This window comes from Lissotriton vulgaris, chromosome 11 (genome assembly GCF_964263255.1).
Source record: "Lissotriton vulgaris chromosome 11, aLisVul1.2, whole genome shotgun sequence".
Lineage (NCBI taxonomy): Eukaryota > Metazoa > Chordata > Amphibia > Caudata > Salamandridae > Lissotriton > Lissotriton vulgaris.
Window position 1 is genome coordinate 625,786,040 of NC_141699.1, and position 22,346 is coordinate 625,808,385.

Genomic DNA, 22,346 nt, shown 5'->3' on the forward strand with positions numbered 1-22,346 from the left:
TATGCCTGATCAAACTCGGAGACAAACGACCATCGGCAAGGGGCTGAGAGGCAGGAGCGTCCCCGGGCCCCTGGGGGACCCTGGCAGGCCCCGGGATGCCTCCCCCCCTCTCAGCATGGCCGGACCTCCTGGAAGTCTGCCTGATCAAACTCGGCGAAAAACAACCATCTAACTCCGAGAAAAACGACCATCGGCAAGGGGCGAAGAGGCAGAAGTGTCCCGGGGCCCCTGGGGGCCCCTGGCGGGCCGGCCCGGGACACCTTCCCCCTCTCAGCATGGCCAGACCTCACGGAGGTCTGTGCCTTATCAAACTCGGAGAAAAAGGACCATCGGCAAGGGGCTGACAGGCAGGAGCGTCCCCGGGCCCCTGGGGGCCCCTGGCGGGAGGGCCCCGGGACGCCTTTCCCCTCTCAGCATGGCCAGACCTCACGGAGGTATGCCTGATCAAACTCGGAGAAAAACAACTATCGAACTCAGAGAAAAACGACCATCGGCAAGGGGCTGAGAGGCTGAAGCGTCCCCGGGCCCCTGGGGGCCCCTGGCAGGCGGGCCCCGGGATGCCTCCCCCCTCCCAGCATGGCCAGACCTCATGGAAGTCTGCCTGATCAAACTCTGAGAAAAACGACCATCGAACTCGGAGAAAAACGACCATCGGCAAGGGGCTGAGAGGCAGAAGCGTCCCCGGGCCCCTGGGGGCCCCTGGGGGCCCCTGGCAGGCGGGCCCGGGATGCCTTCCCCCTCTCAGCATGGCCGGACCTCACGGAGGTCTGTGCCTGATCAAACTCGGAGAAAAAGGACCATCGGCAAGGGGCTGAGAGGCAGGAGCGTCCCCGGGCCCCTGGGGGCCCCTGGCAGGTGGGCCCCGGGACACCTTCCCCCTCAAACTTGGTGATAAAGGACCATCGGCAAGGGGCTGAGAGGCAAGAGTGTCCCCAGGACACTGGGGGGCCCGGTGGGCAGGCCCCAGGGCTGCCTACCCCTGATTCAGAATCTCCGGAGGTCTGACTGACCCTCTCCCTAGTAATCCGGAGGAACATTACCCCCCTTTCTTGTAATCTGTGCACTCGAAGTCACACAGGGGACCCAAGGCATGAACGAGCCCGACCTCCTGGAGCCCTGGCTGGGATCCGGGAGGCGAATGGCACCTCATCGGGACTTCCAGGGAAGTTCGGTCATCTGGTCGCCCCATTGGAAAGCATTGCGGGCGACCAGATGGCCGAGGCGAGAGGGGCGACCAGATGGCCGGGACCGAAATGACGCCAATCTGCCTGCCCCGGGCCTGCAGGGCTCTGGGGCTGCAGGGCTCATGGGCTCCGGGGCTGCAGGGCTCAGGGGCTCCAGGGCTGCAGGGCTCCGGGGCTGCAGGGCTCAGGGGCTCCGGGGCTGCAGGGCTCCGGGGCTCCAGGGCTCTAGGACTCCAGGGCTCCAGGTCTCCAGGGCTGCAGGGCTCCGGGGCTGCTGGGCTCCAGGGCTCGGGGGCTCCAGGGTAGCAGGGCTCCAGGGGTCGGGACCCATGGAGCCCGTCCCGGGTACTTTGCCGCTCTGCGGCCCAGAGGAGGGAGCCCCGGATGCCTGGGAGGTGTTGCCCGGGCATCGCCCATCTGGTCCCCAGCAGGGAACCACCAGCCCCGGGAGGGTGTTTGGGCAAACCCTTGCACCTACTAATCCGGAGGAAAATTACCCCCTTTCTTGTAATCCATGCACTCGAGGTGACAGAGGGGACCCAGGGCGCAAACGTGCCCGACCTCCTGGAGCCCTGGCTGGGATCCGGGAGGCGAATGGCACCTCATAGGGACTTCCAGGGAAGTCCGGCCATCTAGTCGCCCCATAGGAAAGCATTGCGGGCAACCAGATGGCTGAGGCGAAAGGGGCGACCAGATGGCCGGGACCAAAATGACGCCAATCGGCCTGCCCCGGGCCTGTAGGGCTCAGGAGCTGCAGGGCTCCGGGGCTCCGGGGCTGCAGGGCTCGGGGACTGCAGGGCTCCACGGCTCGGGGGGCTGCAGCGCTCCGGGGCTCCAGGGCTCCGAGGCTCCGGGGCTGCTGGGCTCCGGGGCTGCTGGGCTCCAGGGCTCGGGGGCTCCAGGGCAGGAGGGCTCCAGGGCTCCAAGGCTCCGGGGCTCCAGGGCCCGGGACCCATGGAGCCCGTCCCGGGTACTTTGCCACTCTGCGGCCCGGAGGAGGGAGCCCCGGATGCATGGAAGGTGTTGCCCGGGCATCGCCCATCTGGTCCACAGCAGGGAACCACCAGCCCCGGGAGGGTGTTTGGGCATACCCTTGCACCTACTAATCCGGAGGAAAATTACCCCCCTTTCTTGTAATCTGTGCACTCGAGGTGACAGAGGGGACCCAGGGCGCAAACGTGCCCGACCTCCTGGAGCCCTGGCTGGGATCCGGGAGGCGAATGGCACCTCATAGGGACTTCCAGGGAAGTCCGGCCATCTAGTCGCCCCATAGGAAAGCATTGCGGGCGACCAGATGGCCGAGGCGAGAGGGGCGACCAGATGGCCGGGACCGAAATGACGCCAATCTGCCTGCCCCAGCCTGCAGGGCTCTGGGGCTGCTTGGCTCCGGGGGCTGCAGAGCTACAGGGCTCCGGGGCTGCAGGGCTCCGGGGCTTCAGTCCTCCCCGGGCCTGATGGACCCTCTGTCCCGGGCGCCCCAGACCCCCCTGGCCGGCTCACAGGACGGAGGGGTATTCCCGCTCCACCGGGCCATGCCGGATGGGGCTGAAGCCCCGGGCCCCGGTCCCAGGCCCGGCTCCCGGACCCTAGGCCAGGCCTGGGAGAGCCTCCCCTGGGCTGCAGGGCTCCAGGGCTCAGGGGCTGCAGAGCTCTGTGGGCTGCAGGGCTTTGGGGCTGCCGGGCTCGGGGCTCCAGGGCTGCAGGGCTCGGGGGCTCCGGGGCTGCAGGGCTCAGGGGCTCCGTGGCTGCAGGCATCCAGGGCTGCAGGGCTCGGGGGCTGCAGGGCTCCTCGGGGGCTCCAGGGCTCCCGGGCTCCGGGGCTGCAGGGCTCCGGGGCTCCAGGGCTCTAGGGCTCCAGGGATCCAGGGCCGCTGGGCTCCAGGGCTCGCAGGCTCCAGGGCAGCAGGGCTCCAGGGCTTGGAACCCATGGAGCCCGTCCCCGGTACTTTGCCACTCTGCGGCCCGGAGGAGGGAGCCCCGGATGCATGGAAGGTGTTGCCCGGGCATCGCCCATCTGGTCCACAGCAGGGAACCACCAGCCCCGGGAGGGTGTTTGGGCATACCCTTGCACCTACTAATCCGGAGGAAAATTACCCCCCTTTCTTGTAATCCGTGCACTCGAGGTGACAGAGGGGACCCAGGGCGCAAACGTGCCCGACCTCCTGGAGCCCTGGCTGGGATCCGGGAGGCGAATGGCACCTCATAGGGACTTCCAGGGAAGTCCGGCCATCTAGTCGCCCCATAGGAAAGCATTGCGGGCAACCAGATGGCCGAGGCGAAAGGGGCGACCAGATGGCCGGGACCAAAATGACGCCAATCGGCCTGCCCCGGGCCTGCAGGGCTCTGGGGCTACAGGGCTCATGGGCTCCGGGGCTGCAGGGCTCAGGGGCTCCAGGGCGGCAGGGCTGCAGGCATCCGGGGCTGCAGGGCTCCGGGGCTGCAGGGCTCCGGGGCTCCAGGGCTCTAGGACTCCAGGGCTCCAGGTCTCCAGGGCTGCAGGGCTCCGGGGCTGCTGGGCTCCAGGGCTCGGGGGCTCCAGGGTAGCAGGGCTCCAGGGGTCGGGACCCATGGAGCCCGTCCCGGGTACTTTGCCACTCTGCGGCCCAGAGGAGGGAGCCCCGGATGCCTGGGAGGTGTTGCCCGGGCATCGCCCATCTGGTCCCCAGCAGGGAACCACCAGCCCCGGGAGGGTGTTTGGGCAAACCCTTGCACCTACTAATCCGGAGGAAAATTACCCCCCTTTCTTGTAATCCGTGCACTCGAGGTGACAGAGGGGACCCAGGGCGCAAACGTGCCCGACCTCCTGGAGCCCTGGCTGGGATCCGGGAGGCGAATGGCACCTCATAGGGACTTCCAGGGAAGTCCGGCCATCTAGTCGCTCCATAGGAAAGCATTGCGGGCAACCAGATGGCCGAGGCGAAAGGGGCGACCAGATGGCCGGGACCAAAATGACGCCAATCGGCCTGCCCCGGGCCTGCAGGGCTCTGGGGCTGCAGGGCTCCGGGGGCTGCACAGCTACAGGGCTCCGGGGCTGCAGGGCTCCAGGGCTTCAGTCCTCCCCGGGCCCTGATGGACCCTCTGTCCCGGGCGCCCCAGACCCCCCTGGCCGGCTCACAGGACGGAGGGGTATTCCCGCACCACCGGGCCATGCCGGATGGGGCTGAAGCCCCGGGCCCGGTCCCAGGCCCGGCTCCCGGACCCTAGGCCAGGCCTGGGAGAGCCTCCCCTGGGCTGCAGGGCTCCAGGGCTCCAGGGCTCAGGGGCTGCAGAGCTCTGTGGGCTGCAGGGCTTTGGGGCTGCCGGGCTCGGGGGCTCCAGGGCTGCAGGGCTCGGGGGCTGCAGGGCTCAGGGGCTCCGTGGCTGCAGGCATCCAGGGCTGCAGGGCTCCTCGGGGGCTCCAGGGCTCCCGGGCTCCGGGGCTGCAGGGCTCCGGGGCTCCAGGGCTCTAGGGCTCCAGGGATCCAGGGCTGCAGGGCTCCAGGGCTCGCAGGCTCCAGGGCAGCAGGGCTCCAGGGCTTGGAACCCATGGAGCCCGTCCCCGGTACTTTGCCACTCTGCGGCCCGGAGGAGGGAGCCCCGGATGCATGGAAGGTGTTGCCCGGGCATCGCCCATCTGGTCCACAGCAGGGAACCACCAGCCCCGGGAGGGTGTTTGGGCATACCCTTGCACCTACTAATCCGGAGGAAAATTAACCCCTTTTCTTGTAATCTGTGCACTCGAGGTGACAGAGGGGACCCAGGGCGCAAACGTGCCCGACCTCCTGTAGCCCTGGCTGGGATCCGGGAGGCGAATGGCACCTCTTAGGGACTTCCAGGGAAGTCCGGCCATCTAGTCGCCCCATAGGAAAGTATTGCGGGCGACCAGATGGCCGAGGCGAGAGGGGCGACCAGATGGCCGGGACCGAAATGACGCCAATCTGCCTGCCCCGGGCCTGCAGGGCTCTGGGGCTGCAGGGCTCCGGGGGCTGCAGAGCTACAGGGCTCCGGGGCTGCAGGGCTCCGGGGCTTCAGTCCTCCCCGGGCCCTGATGGACCCTCTGTCCCGGGCGCCCGGACCCCCCTGGCCGGCTCACAGGACGGAGGGGTATTCCCGCACCACCGGGCCATGCCGGATGGGGCTCAAGCCCCGTGCCCGGTCCCAGGCCCGGCTCCCGGACCCTAGGCCAGGCCCGGGAGAGCCTCCTCTGGGCTGCAGGGCTCCAGGGCTACAGGGCTCGGGGGCTGCGAGCTCTGTAGGCTGCAGGGCTTCGGGGCTGCCGGGCTCGCGGGCTCCAGGGCTCCAGGGCTCGGGGGCTCCGGGGCTGCAGGGCTCAGGGGCTCCGTGGCTGCAGGCATCCGGGGCTGCAGGGCTCGGGGGCTGCAGGGCTCCTCGGGGGCTCCAGGGCTCCCGGGCTCCGGGGCTGCAGGGCTCCAGGGCTCCAGGGCTCTAGGGCTACAGGGATCCAGGGCTGCTGGGCTCCAGGGCTCGGGGGCTCCAGGGCAGCAGGGCTCCAGGGCTTGGGACCCATGGAGCCCGTCCCGGGTACTTTGCCACTCTGCAGACCGGAGGAGGGAGCCCCTAATGCCTGGGAGGTGTTGCCCGGGCATCGCTCATCTGGTCCCCAGCAGGGAACCACCAGCCCCGGGAGGGTGTTTGGGCATACCCTTGCACCTACTAATCCGGAGGAAAATTACCCCCCTTTCTTGTAATCCATGCACTCGAGGTGACAGAGGGGACCCAGGGCACAAACGTGCCTGACCTCCTGGAGCCCTGGCTGGAATCCGGGAGGCGAATGGCACCTCATAGGGACTTCCAGGGAAGTCCGGCCATCTAGTCGCCCCATAGGAAAGCATTGCGGGCGACCAGATGGCCGAGGCGAGAGGGGCGACCCGATTGCCGGGACCGAAATGACACCAATCTGCCTGCCCCGGGCCTGTAGGGCTCAGGAGCTGCAGGGCTCCGGGGCTCTGGGGCTCCGGGGCTCTGGGGCTGCAGGGCTGCAGGGCAAGGGGACTGCAGGGCTCCACAGCTTGGGGGGCTGCAGGGCTCCGGGGCTGCAGGGCTCGGGTTCTCCAGGGCTCCAGGGCTCCAGGGCTCCAGGGCTGCAGGGCTCCGGGGCTGCTGGGCTCCAGGGCTCCGGGGCGGCTGGGCTCTGGGGCTCCAGGGCCTGGGACCCATGGAACCCGTTCCGGGTACTTTGCCACACTGCGGCCCGGAGGAGGGAGCCCCGGATGCCTGGGAGGTGTTGCCCGGGCATCGCCCATCTGGTCCCCAGCAGGAAACCACCAGCCCCCGGAGGGTGTTTGGGCATACCCTTGCACCTACTAATCCGGAGGAAAATTACCCCCCTTTCTTGTAATCCGTGCACTCGAGGTGACAGAGGGGACCCAGGGCGCAAAAGTGCCCGACCTCCTGGAGCCCTGGCTGGGATCCGGGAGGCAAATGGCACCTCATAGGGACTTCCAGGGACGTCCGGCCATCTAGTCACCCCATAGGAAAGCATTGCGGGCGACCAGATGGCCGAGGCGAGAGGGGCGACCAGATGGCCGGGACCGAAATAACACCAATCTGCCTGCCCCAGGCCTGCAGGGCTCTGGGGCTGCAGGGCTCCGGGGGCTGCAGAGCTACAGGGCTCCAGGGCTGCAGGGCTCCGGGGCTTCAGGCCATCTCCGGGCCCTGATGGACCCTCTGTCCCGGGCGCCCTTGACCCCCCCCCGGCCGGCTCGCAGGATGGAGGGTTATTCCCGCACCACCGGGCCCTGCTGGACTGGGCTCAAGCCCCGGGCCCGGTCCCTGGCCCGGCTCCCGGACCCTAGGCCAGGCCCGGGAGAGCCTCCCCTAGGCTGCAGGGCTACAGGGCTACAGGGCTCGGGGGCTGCAGGGCTCCATGGACTGAAGGACTTCGGGGCTGCCGGGCATGGGGGCTCCAGGGCTGCAGGGCTCGGGGGCTCCGGGGCTGCAGGGCTCAGGGGCTCCCGGGCTGCAGGCATCCGGGGCTGCAGGGCTCGGGGGCTGCAGGGCTCCTCGGGGGCTCCACAGCTCCCGGGCTCCGGGGCTGCAGGGCTCCAGGGCTGCAGGGCTCCGGGGGGGCTCCAGGGGCTGTAGGGCTCCAGGGGCTCCAGGGCTGCAGGGCTCCAGGGCTGCAGCGCTCCAGGGCTCCAGGGCTGCAGGGCTGCAGGGCTCCATGGGGACTACAGGGCTCCAGGGGCTGTAGGGCTCCGGGGGCTCCAGGACGGAGGGGTATTCCCGCACCTCCGGGCCCTGCCGGATGGGGCTCAAGCCGCGGGCCCGCTCCCGGTCTCTGCTTCTGAAACCCTAGCCAGGCTGGGGAAAGAGCCGCCCTTGCCTCTGATGAACGCCTGGAACCTCGGCCGGCTTGCAGGACGGGGAAGCTCCAGCAAACCCATGGCTGGCCGGACGGAGCTCAAGCCCCGGGCCCGCTCCCGGTCCCTGCTTCCGAAACCCTAGCCCGGCCGGGGAGAGCCTCCCTTGGCCCTGATGAACGCCCGGAACCTCAGCCGGCTTGCGGGACGGGGAGGCTCCAGCAACCCCATGGCCTACCGGACGGAGCTCAAGCCCCGGGCCCGGTCCCTGCTTCCAAAACCCTAGCCAGCCCGGGGAGAGCCTCCCATGGCCCGATAAACGCCCGGAACCTCGGCCGGCTTGCAGGACGGAGCTCAGGCCCCAGGCCTCAGGCCCAGCCTACCAACCCTAGCCGGGCCCGGGGAGAGCCTCCCGGTAGATCCCCCTGTCCCCAGCACCTGGACCCTGGGCCGGAACCAAGGAGGGTTAAGCCCAGGACACGTCCTCTCCCCGACGGCCTGCCCGGGGAGCCCATTTTTGTCGACTATTAAGCCCCCACATAGTGGGGGCTTACAGAACTTTGGGAAAGGACAAAAGTTGGAGTTAGCCCGTCCGCCAGCCTGCAGGGCCATCTGGTCACCCAGCCCGCAGGGCCATCTGGTCACGCAGCCAGGCGACCAGATGACCCGGGACGACCCAGCGCCCGGATGGCCTGGGAGGGTGCCGTACCCAGTCGCCCTTGCAGTCCAGCGAGGGTGGCCAGGCGCTGCTGCTTGCCTCCCTGCTCGACTTGCCCATTCAGCAGTGGGAAGGGGAGGCCCGGCCGGCGGCGGCCCAGGCCATCTGGTCACCCTGCCGACCCGCAAGGGAAGGTGTGGCCCCCATCCCCGCACCCCGGTGGGGCAGGGAGGGGAGGGAGAGGCCCCCGTGCCGGAGGGCATGTGGTGGAGGCAGCCTCCCGCAGGCCCGTGTTACCCCCTCTACATCCATCCCGCCGGCCAGGCGGCAGAGGGACCCACCCCTGGGTGTGGTGGAGGGAGGCTTCTGCGGGCGCCCACGCACGGAAAGAGACAAAAGCTTGGCTCAGAGGATGACTTTCAATAGATCGCAGCGAGGTAGCTGCTCTGCTACTTACGAAACCCTGACCCAGAATCAGGTTGTCTACGAATGATTTAGCACTGGGTGCCCCACGAACATGGGCCTGATCAAACTCAGAGGAAAAGGACCATCGGCAAGGGGCTGAGAGGCAGGAGCGTCCCGGGCCCCTGAGGGGCCCTGGCGGGCAGGCCCCGGGATGCCTTCCCCCTCTCAGCATGGCCAGACCTCATGGAAGTCTGCCTGATCAAACTCGGAGAAAAATGACCATCGAACCCTGATAAAAACAACCATCGACAATGGGCCGAGAGGCAGAAGCATCAACGGGCCCCTGGGGGCCCCTAGCGGGTGGGTCCTGGGACGCCTTTCCCCTCTCAGCATGGCCAGACCTCACGGAGGTATGCCTGATCAAACTCTGAGAAAAACGACCATCGGCAAGGGGCTGAGAGGCAGGAGCGTCCCCGGGCCCCTGGGGGCCCCTGGCAGGCAGGCTCCAGGACGCCTCCCTCCCTCTCAGCATGGCCAGACCTCATGAAAGTCTGCCTGATCAAACTCGGAGAAAAACAACCATCGAACTTGGAGAAAAACGACCATCGGCAAGGGGCCAAGAGGCAGAAGCGTCCCCGGGCCCCTGGGGGCCCCTGGTGGGTGGGCCCCAGGAAACCTTTCCCCCTCAGCATGGCCAGACCTCATGGAGGTCTGTACCTGATCAAACTCGGAGAAAAAGGACAATCGGCAAGGGGCTGAAAGGCAGGAGCGTCCCCGGGCCCCTGGGGGCCCCTGGCGGGCAGGCCCCGGGATGCCTTCCCTCTCTCAGCATGACCAGACCTCATGGAAGTCTGCCTGATGAAACTCGGAGAAAAACGACCATCGAACCCTGATAAAAACGACCATCGACAAGGGGCCGAGAGGCAGAAGCATCCACGGGCCCCTGGGGGCCCCTGGCGGGCGGGCCCCGGGATGCATTCCCCCTCTCAGCATGGCCAGACCTCACTGAGGTATGCCTGATCAAACTCGGAGACAAACAACCATCGGCAAGGGGCTGAGAGGCAGGAGCGTCCCAGGGCCCCTGGGGGACCCTGGCAGGCCCTGGGATGCCTCCCCCCCTCTCAGCATGGCTGGACCTCCTGGAAGTCTACCTGATCAAACTCGGCGAAAAACAACCATCTAACTCAGAGAAAAACGACCATCGGCAAGGGGCCAGGAGGCAGAAGTGTCCCCGGGCCCCTGGGGGCCCCTGGCGGGCAGGCCCGGGACACCTTCCCCCTCTCTGCATGGCCAGACCTCATGGAGGTCTGTGCCTTATCAAACTCGGAGAAAAAGGACCATCGGCAAGGGGCTGACAGGCAGGAGCGTCCCCGGGCCCCTGGGAGCCCCTGGCAGGCGGGCCCTGCGATGCCTTCCCCCTCTCAGCATGGCCAGACCTCATGGAAGTCTGCCTAAACAAACTCGGAGAAAAAACGACCATCGAACCCTGATAAAAACGACCATCAACAATGGGCAGGAGTGTCCCTGGGCCCCTGGGGGCTCCTGGCGGGCGGGCCCCAGGACGCCTTCCCCCTCTCAGCATGGCCAGACCTCACGGAGGTATGCCTGATCAAACTCGGAGAAAAACAAATATCAAACTCGGAGAAAAACTACCATCGGCAAGGGGCTGAGAGGCTGAAGTGTCCCCGGGCCCCTGGGGGCCCATGGCGGGAGGGCCCCGGGATGCCTCCCCCCTCTCAGCATGGCCAGACATCATGGAAGTCTGCCTGATCAAACTCGGAGAAAAACGACCATCGGCAAGGGGCTGAGAGGCAGAAGCGTCCCCGGGCCCCTGGGGGCCCCTGGCAGGCAGGCCCCGGGATGCCTCTCCCCTCTCAGCATGGCCGGACCTCATGGAAGTCTGCCTGATCAAACTCGGAGAAAAACAACCATCGAACTTGGAGAAAAACGACCATCGGCAAGGGGCCAAGAGGCAGAAGCGTCCCGGGCCCCTGGGGGCCCCTGGCGGGTGGGCCCCAGGAAACCTTTCCCCCTTAGCATGGCCAGACCTCATGGAAGTCTGCCTGATGAAACTCGGAGAAAAACAACCATCGAACCCTGACAAAAACGACCATCGACAAGGGGCCGAGAGGCAGAAGCATCCACGGGCCCCTGGGGGCCCCTGGCGGGTGGGCCCCGGGACGCCTTACCCCTCTCAGCATGGCCAGACCTCACAGAGGTATGCCTGATCAAACTCCGAGACAAACGACCATCGGCAAGGGGCTGAGAGGCAGGAGCGTCCCCGGGCCCCTGGGGGACCCTGGCAGGCCCCGGGATGCCTCCCCCCCTCTCAGCATGGCCGGACCTCCTGGAAGTCTGCCTGATCAAACTCGGCGAAAAACAACCATCTAACTCTGAGAAAAACGACCATCGGCAAGGGGCCAAGAGGCAGAACTGGCGGGCCGGCCCGGGACACCTTCCCCCTCTCAGCATGGCCAGACCTCACGGAGGTCTCTGCCTTATCAAACTCGGAGAAAAAGGACCATCGGCAAGGGGCTGACAGGCAGGAGCGTCCCCGGGCCCCTGGGGGCCCCTGGCGGGCGGGCCCCGGGATGCCTTCCCCCTCTCAGCATGGCCAGACCTCATGGAAGTCTGCCTGATCAAACTCGGAGAAAAACGACCATCGAACCCTGATAAAAACGACCATCAACAATGGGCAGGAGCGTCCCCGGGCCCCTGGGGGCCACTGGCGGGTGGGCCCCGGGACGCCTTTCCCCTCTCAGCATGGCCAGACCTCACGGAGGTATGCCTGATCAAACTCGGAGAAAAACAAATATCGAACTCGGAGAAAAACGACCATCGGCAAGGGGCTGAGAGGCTGAAGCGTCCCCGGGCCCCTGGGGGCCCCTGGCAGGCGGGCCAGGGAAGCCTTCCCCCTCTCAGCATGGCCGGACCTCACGGAGGTCTGTGCGTGATCAAACTCGGAGAAAAAGGACCACCGGCAAGGGGCTGAGAGGCAGGAGCGTCCCCGGGCCCCTGGGGGCCCCTGGCAGGTGGGCCCCGGGACACCTTCCCCCTCAAACTTGGTGATAAAGGACCATCGGCAAGGGGCTGAGAGGCAAGAGTGTCCCCAGGACACTGGGGGGCCCGGTGGGCAGGCCCCAGGGCTGCCTACCCCTGATTCAGAATCTCCGGAGGTCTGACTGACCCTCTCCCTAGTAATCCGGAGGAACATTACCCCCCTTTCTTGTAATCTGTGCACTCGAAGTCACACAGGGGACCCAAGGCACGAACGAGCCCGACCTCCTGGAGCCCTGGCTGGGATCCGGGAGGCGAATGGCACCTCATCGGGACTTCCAGGGAAGTTCGGTCATCTGGTCGCCCCATTGGAAAGCATTGCGGGCGACCAGATGGCCGAGGCGAGAGGGGCGACCAGATGGCCGGGACCGAAATGACGCCAATCTGCCTGCCCCGGGCCTGCAGGGCTCTGGGGCTGCAGGGCTCATGGGCTCCGGGGCTGCAGGGCTCAGGGGCTCCAGGGCTGCAGGCATCCGGGGCTGCAGGGCTCCGGGGCTGCAGGGCTCCAGGGTCCAGGGCTCTAGGACTCCAGGGCTCCAGGTCTCCAGGGCTGCAGGGCTCCGGGGCTGCTGGGCTGCTGGGCTCCAGGGCTCGGGGGCTCCAGGGTAGCAGGGCTCCAGGGGTCGGGACCCATGGAGCCCGTCCCGGGTACTTTGCCACTCTGCGGCCCAGAGGAGGGAGCCCCGGATGCCTGGGAGGTGTTGCCCGGGCATCGCCCATCTGGTCCCCAGCAGGGAACCACCAGCCCCGGGAGGGTGTTTGGGCAAACCCTTGCACCTACTAATCCGGAGGAAAATTACCCCCCTTTCTTGTAATCCGTGCACTCGAGGTGACAGAGGGGACCCAGGGCGCAAACGTGCCCGACCTCCTGGAGCCCTGGCTGGGATCCGGGAGGCGAATGGCACCTCATAGGGACTTCCAGGGAAGTCCGGCCATCTAGTCGCCCCATAGGAAAGCATTGCGGGCGACCAGATGGCCGAGGCGAGAGGGGCGACCAGATGGCCGGGACCGAAATGACGCCAATCTGCCTGCCCCGGGCCTGCAGGGCTCTGGGGCTGCAGGGCTCCGGGGGCTGCAGAGCTACAGGGCTCCGGGGCTGCAGGGCTCCGGGGCTTCAGTCCTCCCCGGGCCCTGATGGACCCTCTGTCCCGGGCGCCCGGACCCCCCTGGCCGGCTCACAGGACGGAGGGGTATTCCCGCACCACCGGGCCATGCCGGATGGGGCTCAAGCCCCGTGCCCGGTCCCAGGCCCGGCTCCCGGACCCTAGGCCAGGCCCGGGAGAGCCTCCTCTGGGCTGCAGGGCTCCAGGGCTTCAGGGCTCGGGGGCTGCAAGCTCTGTAGGCTGCAGGGCTTCGGGGCTGCCGGGCTCGCGGGCTCCAGGGCTCCAGGGCTCGGGGGCTCCGGGGCTGCAGGGGCTCCGTGGCTGCAGGCATCCGGGGCTGCAGGGCTCGGGGGCTGCAGGGCTCCTCGGGGGCTCCAGGGCTCCGGTGCTCCGGGGCTGCAGGGCTCCGGGGCTCCAGGGCTCTAGGGCTACAGGGATCCAGGGCTGCTGGGCTCCAGGGCTCGGGGGCTCCAGGGCAGCAGGGCTCCAGGGCTTGGGACCCATGGAGCCCGTCCCGGGTACTTTGCCACTCTGCGGACCGGAGGAGGGAGCCCCTAATGCCTGGGAGGTGTTGCCCGGGCATCGCTCATCTGGTCCCCAGCAGGGAACCACCAGCCCCGGGAGGGTGTTTGGGCATACCCTTGCACCTACTAATCCGGAGGAAAATTACCCCCCTTTCTTGTAATCCATGCACTCGAGGTGACAGAGGGGACCCAGGGCACAAACGTGCCCGACCTCCTGGAGCCCTGGCTGGAATCCGGGAGGCGAATGGCACCTCATAGGGACTTCCAGGGAAGTCCGGCCATCTAGTCGCCCCATAGGAAAGCATTGCGGGCGACCAGATGGCCGAGGCGAGAGGGGCGACCCGATTGCCGGGACCGAAATGACACCAATCTGCCTGCCCCGGGCCTGTAGGGCTCAGGAGCTGCAGGGCTCCGGGGCTCTGGGGCTCCGGGGCTCTGGGGCTGCAGGGCTGCAGGGCAAGGGGACTGCAGGGCTCCACAGCTTGGGGGGCTGCAGGGCTCCGGGGCTGCAGGGCTCGGGTTCTCCAGGGCTCCAGGGCTCCAGGGCTCCAGGGCTCCAGGGCTGCAGGGCTCCGGGGCTGCTGGGCTCCAGGGCTCCGGGGCGGCTGGGCTCCGGGGCTCCAGGGCCTGGGACCCATGGAACCCGTTCCGGGTACTTTGCCACACTGCGGCCCGGAGGAGGGAGCCCCGGATGCCTGGGAGGTGTTGCCCGGGCATCGCCCATCTGGTCCCCAGCAGGAAACCACCAGCCCCGGGAGGGTGTTTGGGCATACCCTTGCACCTACTAATCCGGAGGAAAATTACCCCCCTTTCTTGTAATCCGTGCACTCGAGGTGACAGAGGGGACCCAGGGCACAAAAGTGCCCGACCTCCTGGAGCCCTGGCTGGGATCCGGGAGGCAAATGGCACCTCATAGGGACTTCCAGGGACGTCCGGCCATCTAGTCACCCCATAGGAAAGCATTGCGGGCGACCAAATGGCCGAGGCGAGAGGGGCGACCAGATGGCCGGGACCGAAATAACACCAATCTGCCTGCCCCAGGCCTGCAGGGCTCTGGGGCTGCAGGGCTCCGGGGGCTGCAGAGCTACAGGGCTCCAGGGCTGCAGGGCTCCGGGGCTTCAGGCCTCCCCGGGCCCTGATGGACCCTCTGTCCCGGGCGCCCTTGACCCCCCCCGGCTGGCTCGCAGGATGGAGGGTTATTCCCGCACCACCGGGCCCTGCTGGACTGGGCTCAAGCCCCGGGCCCGGTCCCTGGCCCGGCTCCCGGACCCTAGGCCAGGCCCGGGAGAGCCTCCCCTAGGCTGCAGGGCTACAGGGCTACAGGGCTCGGGGGCTGCAGGGCTCCATGGACTGCAGGACTTCGGGGCTGCCGGGCATGGGGGCTCCAGGGCTGCAGGGCTCGGGGGATCCGGGGCTGCAGGGCTCAGGGGCTCCGGGGCTGCAGGCATCCGGGGCTGCAGGGCTCGGGGGCTGCAGGGCTCCTCGGGGGCTCCACAGCTCCCGGGCTCCGGGGCTGCAGGGCTCCAGGGCTGCAGGGCTCCGGGGGGGCTCCAGGGGCTGTAGGGCTCCAGGGGCTCCAGGGCTGCAGGGCTCCAGGGCTGCAGGGCTCCAGGGCTCCAGGGCTGCAGGGCTGCAGGGCTCCAGGGCTCGCAGGCTCCAGGGCAGCAGGGCTCCAGGGCTTGGAACCCATGGAGCCCGTCCCCGGTACTTTGCCACTCTGCGGCCCGGAGGAGGGAGCCCCGGATGCATGGAAGGTGTTGCCCGGGCATCGCCCATCTGGTCCACAGCAGGGAACCACCAGCCCCGGGAGGGTGTTTGGGCATACCCTTGCACCTACTAATCCGGAGGAAAATTACCCCCCTTTCTTGTAATCTGTGCACTCGAGGTGACAGAGGGGACCCAGGGCGCAAACGTGCCCGACCTCCTGGAGCCCTGGCTGGGATCCGGGAGGCGAATGGCACCTCATAGGGACTTCCAGGGAAGTCCGGCCATCTAGTCGCCCCATAGGAAAGCATTGCGGGCAACCAGATGGCTGAGGCGAAAGGGGCGACCAGATGGCCGGGACCAAAATGACGCCAATCGGCCTGCCCCGGGCCTGTAGGGCTCAGGAGCTGCAGGGCTCCGGGGCTCCGGGGCTGCAGGGCTCGGGGACTGCAGGGCTCCACGGCTCGGGGGGCTGCAGCGCTCCGGGGCTCCAGGGCTCCGGGGCTCCGGGGCTCCGGGGCTCCGGGGCTGCTGGGCTCCGGGGCTGCTGGGCTCCAGGGCTCGGGGGCTCCAGGGCAGAAGGGCTCCAGGGCTCCAAGGCTCCGGGGCTCCAGGGCCCGGGACCCATGGAGCCCGTCCCGGGTACTTTGCCACTCTGCGGCCCGGAGGAGGGAGCCCCGGATGCATGGAAGGTCTTGCCCGGGCATCGCCCATCTGGTCCACAGCAGGGAACCACCAGCCCCGGGAGGGTGTTTGGGCATACCCTTGCACCTACTAATCCGGAGGAAAATTAACCCCTTTTCTTGTAATCTGTGCACTCGAGGTGACAGAGGGGACCCAGGGCGCAAACGTGCCCGACCTCCTGGAGCCCTGGCTGTGATCCGGGAGGCGAATGGCACCTCATAGGGACTTCCAGGGAAGTCCGGCCATCTAGTCGCCCCATAGGAAAGCATTGCGGGCGACCAGATGGCCGAGGCGAGAGGGGCGACCAGATGGCCGGGACCGAAATGACGCCAATCTGCCTGCCCCGGGCCTGCAGGGCTCTGGGGCTGCAGGGCTCCGGGGGCTGCAGAGCTACAGGGCTCCGGGGCTGCAGGGCTCCGGGGCTTCAGTCCTCCCCGGGCCCTGATGGACCCTCTGTCCCGGGCGCCCGGACCCCCCTGGCCGGCTCACAGGACGGAGGGGTATTCCCGCACCACCGGGCCATGCCGGATGGGGCTCAAGCCCCGTGCCCGGTCCCAGGCCCGGCTCCCGGACCCTAGGCCAGGCCCGGGAGAGCCTCCTTTGGGCTGCAGGGCTCCAGGGCTACAGGGCACGGGGGCTGCGAGCTCTGTAGGCTGCAGGGCTTCGGGGCTGCCGGGCTCGCGGGCTCCGGGGCTCCAGGGCTCGGGGGCTCCGGGGCTGCAGGGCTCAGGGGCTCCGTGGCTGCAGGCATCCGGGGCTGCAGGGCTCGGGGGCTGCAGGGCTCCTCGGGGGCTCCAGGGCTCCCGGGCTCCGGGGCTGCAGGGCTCCGGGGCTCCAGGGCTCCAGGGCTACAGGGATCCAGGGCTGCTGGGCTCCAGGGCTCGGGGGCTCCAGGGCAGCAGGGCTCCAGGGCTTGGGACCCATGGAGCCCGTCCCGGGTACTTTGCCACTCTGCGGACCGGAGGAGGGAGCCCCTAATGCCTGGGAGGTGTTGCCCGGGCATCGCTCATCTGGTCCCCAGCAGGGAACCACCAGCCCCGGGAGGGTGTTTGGGCATACCCTTGCACCTACTAATCCGGAGGAAAATTACCCCCCTTTCTTGTAATCCATGCACTCGAGGTGACAGAGGGGACCCAGGGCACAAACGTGCCCGACCTACTGGAGCCCTGGCTGGAATCCGGGAGGCAAATGGCACCTCATAGGGACTTCCAGGGACGTCCGGCCATCTAGTCACCCCATAGGAAAGCATTGCGGGCGACCAAATGGCCGAGGCGAGAGGGGCGACCAGATGGCCGGGACCGAAATAACACCAATCTGCCTGCCCCAGGCCTGCAGGGCTCTGGGGCTGCAGGGCTCCGGGGGCTGCAGAGCTACAGGGCTCCAGGGCTGCAGGGCTCCGGGGCTTCAGGCCTCCCCGGGCCCTGATGGACCCTCTGTCCCGGGCGCCCTTGACCCCCCCCGGCCGGCTCGCAGGATGGAGGGTTATTCCCGCACCACCGGGCCCTGCTGGACTGGGCTCAAGCCCCGGGCCCGGTCCCTGGCCCGGCTCCCGGACCCTAGGCCAGGCCCGGGAGAGCCTCCCCTAGGCTGCAGGGCTACAGGGCTACAGGGCTCGGGGGCTGCAGGGCTCCATGGACTGCAGGACTTCGGGGCTGCCGGGCATGGGGGCTCCAGGGCTGCAGGGCTCGGGGGATCCGGGGCTGCAGGGCTCAGGGGCTCCGGGGCTGCAGGCATCCGGGGCTGCAGGGCTCGGGGGCTGCAGGGCTCCTCGGGGGCTCCACAGCTCCCGGGCTCCGGGGCTGCAGGGCTCCAGGGCTGCAGGGCTCCGGGGGGGCTCCAGGGGCTGTAGGGCTCCAGGGGCTCCAGGGCTGCAGGGCTCCAGGGCTGCAGGGCTCCAGGGCTCCAGGGCTGCAGGGCTGCAGGGCTCCAGGGCTCGCAGGCTCCAGGGCAGCAGGGCTCCAGGGCTTGGAACCCATGGAGCCCGTCCCCGGTACTTTGCCACTCTGCGGCCCGGAGGAGGGAGCCCCGGATGCATGGAAGGTGTTGCCCGGGCATCGCCCATCTGGTCCACAGCAGGGAACCACCAGCCCCGGGAGGGTGTTTGGGCATACCCTTGCACCTACTAATCCGGAGGAAAATTACCCCCCTTTCTTGTAATCTGTGCACTCGAGGTGACAGAGGGGACCCAGGGCGCAAACGTGCCCGACCTCCTGGAGCCCTGGCTGGGATCCGGGAGGCGAATGGCACCTCATAGGGACTTCCAGGGAAGTCCGGCCATCTAGTCGCCCCATAGGAAAGCATTGCGGGCAACCAGATGGCTGAGGCGAAAGTGGCGACCAGATGGCCGGGACCAAAATGACGCCAATCGGCCTGCCCCGGGCCTGTAGGGCTCAGGAGCTGCAGGGCTCCGGGGCTCCGGGGCTGCAGGGCTCGGGGACTGCAGGGCTCCACGGCTCGGGGGGCTGCAGCGCTCCGGGGCTCCAGGGCTCCGGGGCTCCGGGGCTCCGGGGCTGCTGGGCTCCGGGGCTGCTGGGCTCCAGGGCTCGGGGGCTCCAGGGCAGAAGGGCTCCAGGGCTCCAAGGCTCCGGGGCTCCAGGGCCCGGGACCCATGGAGCCCGTCCCGGGTACTTTGCCACTCTGCGGCCCGGTGGAGGGAGCCCCGGATGCATGGAAGGTCTTGCCCGGGCATCGCCCATCTGGTCCACAGCAGGGAACCACCAGCCCCGGGAGGGTGTTTGGGCATACCCTTGCACCTACTAATCCGGAGGAAAATTAACCCCTTTTCTTGTAATCTGTGCACTCGAGGTGACAGAGGGGACCCAGGGCGCAAACGTGCCCGACCTCCTGGAGCCCTGGCTGTGATCCGGGAGGCGAATGGCACCTCATAGGGACTTCCAGGGAAGTCCGGCCATCTAGTCGCCCCATAGGAAAGCATTGCGGGCGACCAGATGGCCGAGGCGAGAGGGGCGACCAGATGGCCGGGACCGAAATGACGCCAATCTGCCTGCCCCGGGCCTGCAGGGCTCTGGGGCTGCAGGGCTCCGGGGGCTGCAGAGCTACAGGGCTCCGGGGCTGCAGGGCTCCGGGGCTTCAGTCCTCCCCGGGCCCTGATGGACCCTCTGTCCCGGGCGCCCGGACCCCCCTGGCCGGCTCACAGGATGGAGGGGTATTCCCGCACCACCGGGCCATGCCGGATGGGGCTCAAGCCCCGTGCCCGGTCCCAGGCCTGGCTCCCGGACCCTAGGCCAGGCCCGGGAGAGCCTCCTCTGGGCTGCAGGGCTCCAGGGCTACAGGGCACGGGGGCTGCGAGCTCTGTAGGCTGCAGGGCTTCGGGGCTGCCGGGCTCGCGGGCTCCGGGGCTCCAGGGCTCGGGGGCTCCGGGGCTGCAGGGCTCAGGGGCTCCGTGGCTGCAGGCATCCGGGGCTGCAGGGCTCGGGGGCTGCAGGGCTCCTCGGGGGCTCCAGGGCTCCCGGGCTCCGGGGCTGCAGGGCTCCGGGGCTCCAGGGCTCCAGGGCTACAGGGATCCAGGGCTGCTGGGCTCCAGGGCTCGGGGGCTCCAGGGCAGCAGGGCTCCAGGGCTTGGGACCCATGGAGCCCGTCCCGGGTACTTTGCCACTCTGCAGACCGGAGGAGGGAGCCCCTAATGCCTGGGAGGTGTTGCCCAGGCATCGCTCATCTGGTCCCCAGCAGGGAACCACCAGCCCCGGGAGGGTGTTTGGGCATACCCTTGCACCTACTAATCCGGAGGAAAATTACCCCCCTTTCTTGTAATCCATGCACTCGAGGTGACAGAGGGGACCCAGGGCACAAACGTGCCCGACCTACTGGAGCCCTGGCTGGAATCCGGGAGGCAAATGGCACCTCATAGGGACTTCCAGGGAAGTCCGGCCATCTAGTCGCCCCATAGGAAAGCATTGCGGGCGACCAGATGGCCGAGGCGAGAGGGGCGACCCGATTGCCGGGACCGAAATGACACCAATCTGCCTGCCCCGGGCCTGTAGGGCTCAGGAGCTGCAGGGCTCCGGGGCTCTGGGGCTCCGGGGCTCTGGGGCTGCAGGGCTGCAGGGCAAGGGGACTGCAGGGCTCCACAGCTTGGGGGGCTGCAGGGCTCCGGGGCTGCAGGGCTCGGGTTCTCCAGGGCTCCAGGGCTCCAGGGCTGCAGGGCTCCGGGGCTGCGGGGCTCCAGGGCTCCGGGGCGGCTGGGCTCTGGGGCTCCAGGGCCTGGGACCCATGGTACCCGTTCCGGGTACTTTGCCACACTACGGCCCGGAGGAGGGAGCCCCGGATGCCTGGGAGGTGTTGCCCGGGCATCGCCCATCTGGTCCCCAGCAGGAAACCACCAGCCCCGGGAGGGTGTTTGGGCATACCCTTGCACCTACTAATCCGGAGGAAAATTACCCCCCTTTCTTGTAATCCGTGCACTCGAGGTGACAGAGGGGACCCAGGGCGCAAAAGTGCCCGACCTCCTGGAGCCCTGGCTGGGATCCGGGAGGCAAATGGCACCTCATAGGGACTTCCAGGGACGTCCGGCCATCTAGTCACCCCATAGGAAAGCATTGCGGGCGACCAGATGGCCGAGGCGAGAGGGGCGACCAGATGGCCGGGACCGAAATAACACCAATCTGCCTGCCCCAGGCCTGCAGGGCTCTGGGGCTGCAGGGCTCCGGGGTCTGCAGAGCTACAGGGCTCCAGGGCTGCAGGGCTCCGGGGCTTCAGGCCTCCCCGGGCCCTGATGGACCCTCTGTCCCGGGCGCCCTTGACCCCCCCCGGCCGGCTCGCAGGATGGAGGGTTATTCCCGCACCACCGGGCCCTGCTGGACTGGGCTCAAGCCCCGGGCCCGGTCCCTGGCCCGGCAGAGCCTCCCCTAGGCTGCAGGGCTACAGGGCTACAGGGCTCGGGGGCTGCAGGGCTCCATGGACTGCAGGACTTCGGGGCTGCCGGGCATGGGGGCTCCAGGGCTGCAGGGCTCGGGGGATCCGGGGCTGCAGGGCTCAGGGGCTCCGGGGCTGCAGGCATCCGGGGCTGCAGGGCTCGGGGGCTGCAGGGCTCCTCGGGGGCTCCACAGCTCCCGGGCTCCGGGGCTGCAGGGCTCCAGGGCTGCAGGGCTCCGGGGGGGCTCCAGGGGCTGTAGGGCTCCAGGGGCTCCAGGGCTGCAGGGCTCCAGGGCTGCAGGGCTCCAGGGCTCCAGGGCTGCAGGGCTGCAGGGCTCCAGGGCTCGCAGGCTCCAGGGCAGCAGGGCTCCAGGGCTTGGAACCCATGGAGCCCGTCCCCGGTACTTTGCCACTCTGCGGCCCGGAGGAGGGAGCCCCGGATGCATGGAAGGTGTTGCCCGGGCATCGCCCATCTGGTCCACAGCAGGGAACCACCAGCCCCGGGAGGGTGTTTGGGCATACCCTTGCACCTACTAATCCGGAGGAAAATTACCCCCCTTTCTTGTAATCTGTGCACTCGAGGTGACAGAGGGGACCCAGGGCGCAAACGTGCCCGACCTCCTGGAGCCCTGGCTGGGATCCGGGAGGCGAATGGCACCTCATAGGGACTTCCAGGGAAGTCCGGCCATCTAGTCGCCCCATAGGAAAGCATTGCGGGCAACCAGATGGCTGAGGCGAAAGGGGCGACCAGATGGCCGGGACCAAAATGACGCCAATCGGCCTGCCCCGGGCCTGTAGGGCTCAGGAGCTGCAGGGCTCCGGGGCTCCGGGGCTGCAGGGCTCGGGGACTGCAGGGCTCCACGGCTCGGGGGGCTGCAGCGCTCCGGGGCTCCAGGGCTCAGGGGCTCCGGGGCTCCGGGGCTGCTGGGCTCCGGGGCTGCTGGGCTCCAGGGCTCGGGGGCTCCAGGGCAGAAGGGCTCCAGGGCTCCAAGGCTCCGGGGCTCCAGGGCCCGGGACCCATGGAGCCCGTCCCGGGTACTTTGCCACTCTGCGGCCCGGAGGAGGGAGCCCCGGATGCATGGAAGGTCTTGCCCGGGCATCGCCCATCTGGTCCACAGCAGGGAACCACCAGCCCCGGGAGGGTGTTTGGGCATACCCTTGCACCTACTAATCCGGAGGAAAATTAACCCCTTTTCTTGTAATCTGTGCACTCGAGGTGACAGAGGGGACCCAGGGCGCAAACGTGCCCGACCTCCTGGAGCCCTGGCTGGGATCCGGGAGGCGAATGGCACCTCATAGGGACTTCCAGGGAAGTCCGGCCATCTAGTCGCCCCATAGGAAAGCATTGCGGGCGACCAGATGGCCGAGGCGAGAGGGGCGACCAGATGGCCGGGACCGAAATGACGCCAATCTGCCTGCCCCGGGCCTGCAGGGCTCTGGGGCTGCAGGGCTCCGGGGGCTGCAGAGCTACAGGGCTCCGGGGCTGCAGGGCTCCGGGGCTTCAGTCCTCCCCGGGCCCTGATGGACCCTCTGTCCCGGGCGCCCGGACCCCCCTGGCCGGCTCACAGGACGGAGGGGTATTCCCGCACCACCGGGCCATGCCGGATGGGGCTCAAGCCCCGTGCCCGGTCCCAGGCCCGGCTCCCGGACCCTAGGCCAGGCCCGGGAGAGCCTCCTCTGGGCTGCAGGGCTCCAGGGCTACAGGGCTCGGGGGCTGCGAGCTCTGTAGGCTGCAGGGCTTCGGGGCTGCCGGGCTCGCGGGCTCCAGGGCTCCAGGGCTCGGGGGCTCCGGGGCTGCAGGGCTCAGGGGCTCCGTGGCTGCAGGCATCCGGGGCTGCAGGGCTCGGGGGCTG